This window comes from Condylura cristata, unplaced genomic scaffold, assembly GCF_000260355.1.
Source record: "Condylura cristata isolate star-nosed mole 26May11 unplaced genomic scaffold, ConCri1.0 scaffold00016, whole genome shotgun sequence".
In the NCBI taxonomy this organism is placed as follows: Eukaryota; Metazoa; Chordata; class Mammalia; order Eulipotyphla; family Talpidae; genus Condylura; species Condylura cristata.
Window position 1 is genome coordinate 8,958,273 of NW_004567117.1, and position 13,114 is coordinate 8,971,386.

The following is a 13,114-nucleotide window of genomic DNA, read 5'->3' on the forward strand; positions in this document are numbered from 1 at the left end:
CCAACACGATGAACTGTTTTGTGGAAAAAAGAAACTTAAGGCTAGAATCGCTGCTATCACTGCCATTAGCCACAACTGTTCAGTTGGGATCCTATTGGGTCATCTATTCTTTACCCCACAGAATCCCACCATTTACATGACCTGCCTTCTCCTTCTCAGCTATCTCTCTTCCACCAACCACAGGTAAAGAAGATACCATGAAGAAAAAAATAGCTCTGAACAAAACATAGATCCTCCCCCTTTTATATGATTGAAAAGCACATTCCATCATTAAACAATATCCGCCCTCCCATCCCAGTCTAAAACACATGCATTGGGATTGTCAGGGAGCAAAGGAAACCATCCCGGATTCCTCTGGGTTCTTTTATGCTAGCAAACAATCAAACCCACACAGCCAGATTGATAAAGGAAAAGTGGCACAAATAAGCTTAATACTAACAGGTATTGGCCCTCCCTGGTGGCGCAGCGGGTTAATGCACTGCACTAAGAAGCTTAAGTCACTTCCCCATGAGTTCGAACCCCGCCTGCCCTGGAGGAGATCCACATGGCGAGGCAGACCTCTCCTGACCTGCCCGCTACCTCCCCTCAGCAGTGTACTTCTTTGATCTGCCTGTTCTGCTCCCCACTCTGTCTCTGGTGAATCCTCTCACCCTCCACATCTCTGGCCTGTACCCCAGTTCTGTACGAATAAATAAATAAATCTTTAAAAAAAAATACTAACAGATATCACTCCTGTATACATGGGAGGACACAGCATGACTGTCTCCCTTGTGCTTCCTGATGCCATCTTAAATAGCTAAGACAAGGGAGGCTGGGGGTGAGGGTGAGAATGTGGGTGTGGGGAAAGAAGGGGACGATCAGTTAGGGAGTTTACTAAGGAAGCCTCAAAAAAGGTATGCAAGCTTAAGTTCTGTCTTCTCCATTGAAAAGAGATAAGGCGATTAGGTCTTCCTTACAGAGAGTCTATATATCAATGTCTTTTTCAAAAATAGCTCCAAATAGGCCACAGAGACTGTATCATGAATCAACCTTTTTGCCAAATGGCATATTTGGGATGAACAGATTTTTGCTTCTCTACATCCCCACCTTTGGAACTTCTTAAGAAGCTCCATAATTCAGAACTTCAGTTGTTTAATTATTTTGTATAACCTCTCTCAATCCTGAGGGTAGATCAGTCCAATGAAACTGTTGTGGTAAATTTCTAGAAGCATTTTTATAGGTGGGTCTCAAGTTAAGCTTTCTATCATGCACACAATAATAAAAAGAATTTTTTTAAAAAGATTTATTTATTTATTCATACAGAACTGGGGTACAGGTCAGAGGTGTGGTGGGTGAGAGGATTCACCAGAGACAGAGTGGGGAGTAGAACAGGCAGATGATCAAATTACACTGCTGAGAGGAGCAGCGGGCGGTCAGGAGAGGTCTGCTGTGCCATGTGGGTCACCTCTCGGGTAGGCAGGGATCAAACTCTTGCAGAAGTGGCTTTAGCTTCTTAGTGCAGTGCTTTAACCCGCTGCGCCACCAGGGAGGGCCCAATAAAAGAAACTTTAATGGAAACAGAAGAAAAACAAAGGTTAAAGATTGCAGCAAACTGCAGTCTCATTGAGTGTCTGTAGGGAAGCTAGTTGAGAAGATCTCTAGGTGTGTGGGGCAGAAGCATCTTAGATGGAGCTAGGGCAGGCAGTTGCAATTTTATGCCATCAGGTATTTAGGAAAAGTAACAGCTGTCACGAGGATTGTCCATGCACAGACTTTGTGGTGATCTCTATGAAGTTAGCATCAAGTTCTCCATTTTCTACTTGTGTAGGTTCAGATAAACACAGTTCTAGTTCTTGTAATTCCATATCAAGAAGGAAAAAAAATAGAAATATTAGTTTGAAAAGTCATAGCCAGATATTAGAAAAATTTAGAATTCAGTTAGCCTGTATTTTTTGTTTTGGTTTATTTTTGTTATATTGCATAAGCTCAGTAAGAACAGAAATAAACATATAATTCTTCTGACATGCTTTGCTAAGACTATTCTTAAGGAATCTTTTAGTTGAACCCCTAAATGGCCAGGACGTGGGTAAGCTAATCTTACCATAAACTCCATCTATAGTATCTTTATTTGGGGCATATCTTTATTTTATACCTCCTCTCAAGGTCCCCAAAATGTCCTCATGTTTCTGGGTACCCCCTTAGCAAGCCCAGGTAGACATTTTGGACCCTAAGGTGTCAGGCTGTTTTCTCTTTGTTGGTTTTGTGAGATTTATCAAATTTCTGAAAATGGTCTTGTCTCATATAGGATGTTCTAATCAAATATTTTGAATGCAGCCATGTTTCCAGCAGTCTATCAGAAAAAGGTGGAGCTTGTTGGACATACACAAGCAAATGCATTGCCATGAAAAATAAGAATATTTATTAAACATTTACACATTTTGGGTCCTCTCTGGTGGCACAACGGGTTAGGATGCAGCACTGCAAGCTGACCACATTTGCTTCAACATGAGTTTGATCCCCAGCCCTGGAGGTGACCCACATGGCACAGCAGACTTCTCTCCTGACCCACCCACTGCTCCCCTCAGCAGTGTACTTTGTCAGTCTGCCTGTTCTGCTCCCCACTCTGTCTCTGGTGAATCTTCTCACTGTGTGCATAAATAAATAAATCTTTAAAGAAAAATTTCCACATTTTGAGGGTTTCCAAATGTGTCTAAGAGATTAAAAAATGACAAGTTTCAGAACTGTTCACAGGAAGATGTAATTTGCTACTGTTACAGGTGGTAGTCAGCTTCACACAAGAACTGGGGTACAGACTTGAGGTGCAGAAGATAGAGATGAAAGGATTCACCAGAGGCAGAGTGGGGAGCAGAACAGGCAGATCAATGAAGTACACTTCAATGACAGACAGGAGAGGTCTGCAGCACCACATGGGTCCGCTCCCTGCCCAGGGATCCAACTCATTGCAGTGGTTGCTAATAGCTTCAGAGTGCTGAGACTTAACCCCATGCACCAGCTGGGAGGCCTGGTAGTCAGCTTTTTTAAAAAAATGAAAAAGCTATCTTAAATTTGAAAAAGGCAAAACAGAAAAAAATCAGTGGTTCACACCAGGGTCATTAAAACAATAATTTATTGAGTCTTATGTTGATCTGGAATGCTTATTATCAATTATCAAATATTCAGGTTTTCCCATAATTTCTGCTATTTGCTATCTTCATTCAGTTCTATAGGAAATCTGTGTTTCTAGAGTGTTTGTCACTGTCCTTTTCCTGTGAATTCCTTTGAATGTAAGTTATCAGAGTAAGTTTCTGTAAATGGCAAGAACTTTAAAATGGTCATAACTAAAGAACTGATTATAATACGATTGACAAGAGGGTTTGTTCAATTATGTGGCATATGATATTTAAGAATAATCACCAAAATTTATAAATAATAATACTCTATCAGGATATATCACATAAGAAGCTTCACATAATTTAAAAACTCCCATATCAATATCCAGGTGACTGCTAAAGTTCATCTTTAAAATTCTTCTGCTGGGCCCTCCCTGGTGGCACAGCCGGTTAAACCACAGCACTATGAAGTTGTCACAGCCACTGCAGCACTTCAATCCCTGGCCAGGGAGGTGACCTACATGGCACAACAGACCTCTCCTGTCCCACCTTGCTGTTCCCCTCAGCAGTGTATTTCAATACAACTGGCTGTTTTGCTCCCCACTCAGTCTCTGGTGAATCCTCTCACTCCCCTGCACCTCTGGCCTGTACCCCAGTTCTGTATGCATAAATAAATAAATCTTTAAAAAATAAAAATAAAATTATTCTGTTATGAAGTTCTTTCAGAAATAAGTATAGAAATTATGTTAGGGGTTGTGTATTACTATATAAGTGACATGAGAGAGCCCAAATAATAGGGACCATCTGGCTCCCAGTGATTCCATCAAATAGGAAACTCTTCACTGACTATGAATTCTAGACCTGGATCTGTCCATATTAACTACGTGCCTTTGCACATGTCAACTAATCCCTCAGAATTTTAGTTCTCACCTTGCCAAGAGACATGTAACTAATCCCCTCATCACTAACGATTCTAAGCTACTTTGCTTATTCTTTCCATAAAAGCGTTTGTAATTTTTATTACTACTGCAGTTCTATAAAACATCCTAGTTTTCTTTCTCTCTCCCCTCATAGTTTGTCTTCCAGATTTCATGTTAGCATTTTGGTTCTCTCTACAACAGTATGCCACGGTACCTTCAGTAGAGGAAGACAGAGAATGAGGTAGGATTGTCTTACAAACAATGCTTTCATTGAACAGTCTCAAATGTTCTGTGTGTGTGTCTTTTGTTGTTTTATTGACTCATCCAGACTGTGGTCTTCTTTTTTACTAGATTTTCTTCCCTGGTTCCATCTAACCAGTGACTTCCAGTTTGTGTTTATGGAATTTATTTCTTTCTTATCCACAAAAATTTACCTCCCTAACCTCCAAATGTATGTGGGCAGCCTGTCAGGGACAAACAGTGGTGGTATTGTGTTTCAGAACCAGCCTATATACCCAAGGAGATCCCAGGGCATGATCGTTTACTTTGGGCCAAATGTCAATTTCAGTACAAAAGTTGGTCCTTCACTTAAGTGATCTCAAGCTCTCTGGGGTGAAGAAAGGGTAAGGTAGCTAGACTGTTTCAGGTTGAACCTGTTTGGTTTCTTTTTGCTGCAGCAAGGTGACCACATTCAAGGGTTGCTTTCTCTACTCTGAATTTCAGCGCTTCCCTGATGAACTTAGAGGTGAATGAGGTAACTGTCTCGATTTATCTAAACAGGGACTGCTTTGTAATTCAGACAGCCCAGGATCCCAGCAAGACAGGGATATGTTCTCCAAAGGACAGACATTCCTATGAGAGCAGTACTCTCCCAATGCCAAAGTATGGGGTAAACTTCAGAATCTCTGGGAACATCTACCTCCTGCTCTGGAAACCTCTTCCCCAAACCTAGTGCAAAAAAGCAAATGTTTTCTACACTGCTTTACCAGTTTCTGGACTTTTCCAGAATAACACCCTCCTTTTCTCTTTCCAGTTATAACTTTAGTTCCTTCTGATCTTATATAAAATGCACATTTTATGTTCATTTTGTATATTATGTAGTTAAAATTTTGATCCTGTTCCTCCCCACCTTTTGTGTATTTTAGGCCTATCCTTGTATCATTAAATTTTTCTGAAAACAAAATTCCTAATGATTTCACAGTAAGTTATGTACTATGACTGATTAGCCATTTCTGTTTTGACATTTAGTTTATTGCTTTTTAACATTGCATCTAATTCAGGTGTTGGCTAGCTGTCATCTGTATGGGGTGATTCTGAGCATGTCCCCTGACAATGATGACACAAAATACAATAAAATCATATCAATTCATAAATTAGTAAAAAAAAAAAAAAGTCATTTAGGAGGTTCTGCTATAGAAGAGGGAAAAAATATCTTTTTCCTTTAACTTAGTTTTGGTGAGTAGGGCCCTAGAAATGACTGATCAGACAAATTAACAAGAGAAAAACAGAGGCTTATTACTGTGTGCATCAGACAAACACAGACCTAGCAGTGAGGAACTCAAAGAAGGTGGTTAGAATTTGGGTGTATATAGCATCTTAACAAAAGAACAGTCATTTGGTAAAGAAGCAACAAGAGAGACTTATTTAGAACTTCTAAGGACGGCAAACTAAGGAAGACAGAACATGTTAGTAAAGTTTGTTATGAAGACACCTCTGGGTAGTCTTTTGACTACTGAAAGGCTCTACACTTGTCTCCAGTGGTTAACTTCAGTCCTTCCAAGCAGAGAAGGGCAAGAGGACACCTTTGCAGATGTCTGTCTTGTCTTCTGGGAAATAGGAGCAGCAGATTATTTTTGTATTGCTCAAAATAACAATAACACCTGAACTAGATGGCATGTCCTGCTGTCGTTCACTGTATTTTAAACCATCTTCTCTACATGTTCTCATCCTCTCCCAAAGGGGACTCTGCTTCTGAGGGTCAATGCTAAAGTCAACTCACCAGCTGACTTGGAACTATGGGAGCTTCCCCCACCAGTCACACTTATTGGACTCGGGTGAACATTGACTTGAAAGCGAGAAAAATTTGCCAACTCAAAATATAGCTTTTGGCATAAGGTTTATTTTAGACCTTTTACTCTTTTTTAAAAAATATTATTATTAATATTATTATTATTATTATTTATGTCATTCTTCATTTGTACATTTTTTCATATCTGTTGCATCCCTGCAGACGTCCCACCACCAATTCTGACCTGTTATTCATAAGAAATAGCAGGTAAAGGCATTCTCTGTTAGCATATGACTGAGGAGCACTCAGTGATCCCCAAACTTACGTGCTCTAATGAGATCCTGTTATCTGTGCAAGCAAAGTCAAAGACAGACTCTTAATGTAAAGGATCTTTAATAGAATTGGTGTGCATAGAGAGAGAGAGAAAAAAAGAGATATTCCAAATAAAATACCCAAAGTTACCTATCCCCTGGTAGGTAAATGCCCAGCCAAACAGGGTTGGCCTGAACAGGGCTGCTGAGTCCTGAAGACTTGCCATACTCCTAAGTCACCTTCTGGCAGGGAGCCATAGGAAAGAGGTTCTGAAATAGGTCCCAGAAAGCTGAGACAAAAAGAGATACCATAGCAGGATAACAGCTGCCACTGTGAGACTCCCCACTTGTCTCTCACCCTCATCTCCCTTCAAAGTTTCTCTACATATTTTTCCTCCATGCTTCTTCTTCCATGTCCCTGAAGTCCTTGGTGCAAGTCCAAAACAATAGGCGAGCACCCTACTTCTCCACATATTTCCCTGGACCCCACTTGTCTTGCATATTGTACACGTCACCTGACTCAGCTGCACCCACATTCAGTGGGGTTGGGGCACACAGTACCTCCCCCTTTATGGAGAGGCCTCTGTAGCAGCTCTGCAACCTCGTGGAAGTTATCTTTTGTAAAAAGAGTTACATATGTAAGGGTGTATCAGGAAGTAGAGGACCACTAAATTTCTCCATCAATGAAGACAGTGACTAAATCTGCATAACAACCATACCTGCCTTCACTGTACTTTACCTGAGAACTTCCCATAGCTGGTTGGTTCCCTCCTACTGCCTTTTTTTGTCTTTAACTAAAGATGAAGGTGGGCCTTCCTGGCATAACAGGTTAAAGCACAAAATTATGAAGTTAGGTGCAGTTACTGCAGCACAAGTTCGATCCCCTGGAGGTGCCCCACAGGGCACAGCAGAACTTTCCTGTACCTATGGCCTGTACCCCAGTTCTGTATGCATAAATAAATAAATCTCTAAAAAAACTAAAGATGAAGGTGGCAAGCAGGACCACTTTGGGAGAGTTACTTAGTTTTCCTGGATATCACCCATGCGGGAGGTGAACATGTTATTAAATATTTATTTAATTTTCTATCATTTATTACAGGGAAAAATTCAGCAAGAGCAGAGTAGGGTAGAGGAAAATTATTTGTCTTCCCCTGAGGCAGGCAAATGACCATAGTGTTAACCAGTGGGAAAAATGAATTGGATCAAACTGAAAAGCTACTAGTGAGGTGCAGTTAGTTACCTAAAGGAGGTAAAGATGAGAAGATGCAGGGCTGAGGTAGAAAACATGGTGGGGGCAGCAGGTTAAAGCGCAGCAGTGTGAAGCGGTGCAGCCACTGCAGCATGAGTTTGATTCCCGGCCACATGGCCCAGCAGCTCTCTCCTGTCCCACCTGCTGCACCCCTCAGCGGTGTATTTCAGTCAGCCTATTCTGCTCCCCACTCTGTCTCTGATGAACCCTCTCACACCCCCAATCGCTGGCCTGTACCCCAGTTCTTGTTTGCATGAATAAACAAATCTTTTAAAGTAACAACATAGTGGGACCCAGAGAGACCTGGATTTGAGTTCTAACTCTGGTGCTGCCATTTGATACTGAGTAATTTACTTACACTTTAGACTCCATTGCTCTTGTCTGTAATTTGGAGATAATCACACTGACACATAGGGTCCTGGGACTATTCGAGATAGTGTATATAAAATGGATAACAGAGCCTTACCAAAATGGTGGCGATTAGACACAGGAAAGTATTTTGAAGAATGAAAATAAATTTAGAATTTTCTAAAATCATGACTTAAAGAATAAGGGATATAAAGGAAGTAAAGGATTTGTCATAGCAGTAGCTGGATTTTAAATTCTTAAGACATAATTTGTTTTTGTTACCCATTTTTGCATTTAGTGCTTAGCATAGGGCCTGGCAAATCTTTTTTTTTTAAAGATTTATTTATTTATGCATTACAGAACTGGGGTACAGGCCAGAGGTGCAGGGATAGTTAGAGGATTCACCAGAGACAGAGTGGAGAGCAGAACAGGCAGATAGATGAAGTACACTGCTGAGGGGAGCAGTGGGCGGGTCAGGAGAGGTCTGCCACGCCATGTGGTCACCTCTGGGGCAGGCGGGGATCGAACTCATGCAGACATGGCTTTAGCTTCTCAGTGCTGTGCTTTAACCCGCTGTGCCACCAGGGTGGGCCTGGGCCTGGCAAATCTTAAGGGCTCAATAAGTATGTATTGCTTTCAGTAAATAGATTCAAAGGAAGATTTGTCTCTGACTCTAGTACCACTCAAAAGCCAGGTTGGTTGAGCATTTTATCAATGGAATTTTCTTGCCATGGCTTATCTAAACACTGAGCGTATGGTTTGTGTGAGCACTGTAGCAATTATCATTTTGCCTTGAAAAACTGGGATATGACAACATTATCCCAGCATTTTCCCTATTTTTAGTTTCATCTGCTCTTCAGTCTCCACCAGATTTCAGATGGAAGCAAAACAAAAACAAACAATAGACTTTTCATAAAAATAACTTCTCTCCCTGAAATCTACTGAGAAGTAAAAAAAAAAAAATCACAAGAAAAATGAAAACACAAGCTGATGTTAGTTCCCTAAATCTTTTAATAGGTTACAGATGTTAATGGTCTAGTGAAAAAGATTCTTAAGAGCCCTAGAAATAGACCTTAAGTAGAAAGGCAGAGGGAACCATGGGAGAGGTAGAGGGCATATTTCCACACCAAATAGTGGGAGGGGTAGTGCACAGCTGTTGCTTTTGTCCTCCCAACACAACACTCCTCTGTACAGAGAGGGTGGGGGGTGGGAGGGGATGGGGTAGGGATTGGTCTTCACAGATCCCACAGGATTCCCATGGGACTAACTCTGAGGGTAAGGACACCATCAACTCCATCCAATCCTTACATCCCAGCCACGTTTACTCAATGCAACTGGGCGTTGACAAAAACAAACCCAATTGTATTTCTTCCAAGAAATTTGACATCTGAAATACTGGAAAGAGAGGGAGTAGCTTGGTTTTGTGCCATGAATTACAATGATAGACATAGGATTCGGGGCTTCCATTATATGGGGCCCATATAATGAGCATATTTCCATCAAAGAGAATTAGGTCACACACAAAAAGAAAAAGAAAAGCAGACACAAACATAACCTGAGAGGAAGAGTGGGAAACATAATCTTGATGACATCATTTAAACACCTGAAAGCCCCTGTGACTAAAGCCTTTGTTTAGTTGAGCAGATTGTTGTCCCCACTACTAGCGCGCCTCTAGCTCCAGACTTCGTAACTTGGTAAGAAGCTTTTAAAGAAAGAGGGAAGTTACTATGTAAAAATACACGGAAGAATTTGGAAGCAGTGAAGCCATTCAGGATGGAGGCGAGGAGGAGCAGAAGTGGGAGTGCAAGAAAGGGAGGGAGGGAGATGACAGATCATCAGCCCTGGGATGGAACTCTTTTCACATGTTTTCAAAGGTTAAGTAAATTCAGCTAAAATCACTACATACAGATGTTGGTTGACGTTTCTTAAGAAAATCAATTTCTTGAAAAAGGTAATAATTTCGTATGTTCATAGTTTTTATCTGTAAGCCTATGGAGAGAAACAGACAAGACATTTAGTTACTATTGTAATGTCTTTGGTCTTTTCTAGGCCCTTGAATTAATAGGGACTTCATCGGTAATTTAGATTTTTAATACTACAGCCCAAAGTATCATATGTAAGAGATTTGGGAAGCTGCCAAAGAAGATCTAAGCTTATCCAACACATTGGAGAGGGGGTGACATCATGCCAATGCCAGGTTTAGTCTTGGAAGGGACTGGCAGCTTCCACTTCCTTCCTCTTGGAACCCATCTGCCACAGTGTGAAAAGCTCTTTCAGTTGATAGCATTGGCTGGGTTTCCAGCCTAGAGGCAGCATTAGCTAATCTCCAGGACAGTGAGCCTGGAGTAATACAGCCCTAGCAGAAGCACAGATGAATTCAGCAAAGCCCACCTCTCATGAAGCAGAAAACTGACCCAGCTAAGCCCTGTCAAGTCACAAGCCACTGAAGATTATTGAATAGTATGTATATATTTAAAGAACTGAATGTAAAAAGGAATACTATAATCAACAAATATTGAGAGCTAAGAAGAGAAGGTGAGTGATAAAGTATAGAAAGTCCTTATACTTAATGGAAGGAAGTACACACACACACACACACACACACACACACACACACACACACACATAGTCCAGCGGTTGAAGCCAACATGAGACTATACAGGAAATTCTGACCAAAAGTTTGCAAAGGGAGGGGATCCCTGTGACTCTCCACCACATAAGCTGGGTGCCTGTGGTTCTGTAGGAACCACAGTGTTTATTGGAGGTGACTTTTGGGTGCCTTGTGACCCCACTTCCTCCTTACCATTGACCAGCCCCAGTGACCTGGCCATTTGAATTATTTCAGCAGTCTGAAATAATACATACTTAAAAAAATACTGGTTTGAAAAATCTAGGGTTATACCCCTTTTTTGAAGGAAGCATATAAAGCCAAGTCATTAAGAAAAGGAAACCTTACTACCACCTATAAAAGCTAAAAATGAAGAGATAGAAAACCATATTACAAAATCCTGAGAGAAATTTCAATCTGGCAGATCAGTGGAAAACACCTGAGGAGGCATTTAAGGTAACAGGTACAGCCAAGTTTGCTGGGTTAAGGAAAACAGTGGATGGTATGGGACAGGAACACAGTAAAATCAGAGAATATATGTGATTACCACAACTAGAATACACTATAACTAGAAATATAAAAGGGCCTCAACAATACACAAATGCAAATGATGGAGTAAATTAATGAGCTTGAAAGCATAGGGGCAGAGAATATATATACACACACACATTCCACCACCAAAAACAAAAAAGAAAGAGATTTTTTTTTTTTAAAAACAAGTAAGCAGGGTAGTGGCTGTTGGGGTGGATTAAAGAGAACGAACATCCATATCATGGGGATTCAAAAAGAGGGAAGGAGAATGGCATTGTAAGTTTATTTGGAACCAACACTGAAGACTCTCCCAGCTGGCTGCAATTTCTGCCCCAATAAAACAAAAACCATAGGTGGGAAGAGGGGAGCTGAAGTTAGGGTGGAAGAGTTGGAAGCTGGTACCAGCTACAGGCAGATGCCTTCCTATGCTGTTCCTGTCCCTGGGCCCTTGTGCTGCCCAGGCCAATGTTTACCCAGCTGCCCAGGTGGAGGTGAGGTGGGGATGGGGATTATCTAAAGAGAAAAACTGAATGAACGTGAGCACAGCCAGCAAAGGAGAGGCCTTAATTGTCCTTTTTGCTTCCACTTTCTGCTAGCTCTGTGCCCTTCATTTCTTTTGCTGTACCCCCCTTAGCTGTGGGGATCCAAATTTCAGCTTCATGGTTGATGATGGCAGTGAGGATCTGTGGACAGAAGACTTGGCTGGGGTCAACCTACAAAGGCTCCAAGACCATGGAGTTTACCTGTTCCTCCAAGCACAGCAGCCTCATAGATGTAGGTGACCCAGGTCACATGCTCCTCAGGGCCAGCTACAATAGTAATCAAGTCACAAGACTGTAGAATTTTATCTCACAGAGAAGAACTGTGTATCTAAAACACAGAGACTGGAATATGAAAAAAAAGTTAACAGGGAAAGCGTTCTTCTGTGTCAGGAAACTTTGCTATGTGTCTAGATAGGGTGATATACTTGTTTGGGAGACACCACACAAGAGGCATTCTGAACAATTTCTAGCTGCTGGATACAAAGTCTACAAAATGACTTGATTGTCAAGGACAAGCCATCATAAAAGAACAAACTTGGTGTCTGGATAAATAAGAACAAGCTAATATTGGGTGGCAGCATGGATATTCACCCCAAGATAAAGTGTTGGGAATGTTTGAATTTGATGAGACATCCTTTTGGAATTGAAGTCATCCAAAAGGATGGGCTGATCATGTACCCCATTTTAGATGCTCAAGATTTATTGGAAGCCAGCTATAGCAATCGGTAACATCTGGCACCTTCACCTCATGCTGCCCATGTCTGGTCAGTGGTTGGAAACAAAGGCTTTGTGTTTGCAGCAGATATTTAGACAGTAAAATGAATGAGCAGCACTATCTTAATCTGGGTACATGGAGCAGAATGAATTAATTCCACAGGCATATGCCCAGCTGGTTGACCTTGGCATTCACTAGCACCGGTTTCTTCAGATCATCTCTTTCTTTTGGAAGGACTGATGTGATGCCTGGATTTACTGCATCAGTCAAAAATGAATAGGTACAGTTTCATCAGCCCTATACTGGAAAACCAGATTAGGGCACACAGTTTGTGCCAGTGATGAAGGAGAAGTAATGATTTTCAGTGGGTGTGCCAATAACCTTATTAGCCATCACAGCACTGCACACATTACTGAAATAGCTGTGTTTTCATTTCAGCACAAATCTCTTACAAAGCTAAGCTTCAAAGCAGTCATTTGCTTTAAAGAAATGTTAGCCAACTTGTAGAAGTGGCTCCCAAAATATTTACTTCATGGTGTTAGAGATTTGATTGCAACAGCATCTCTGTATGTGAAGCTACAAAGATAATGCCTCTGATCACCTTGCATGGACACCAATGCTGTCAACATGTGAGGGTGACATTGTACAATTAGATGCATTGTTTTGTTTTAGTTTGCTAATTTTTGGCTTTCATGTGCAACGTGAAAGGCCTAGAAAACTCATTTTGTGTCTAAAGTTTACAATAAATTTTTTTTACAAAGTTTATTTTTACATCATTTTGCACATTTTTTTT

At 41.1% G+C, this 13,114-nt stretch overlaps 1 pseudogene; it reads left to right on the forward strand.

Moving 5' to 3' along the window:
* Window positions 1-12,909, forward strand: part of LOC101625101 — a 42,852-nt pseudogene extending 29,943 nt beyond the window's left edge.
* Window positions 12,910-13,114: the final 205 nt, after the last annotated feature.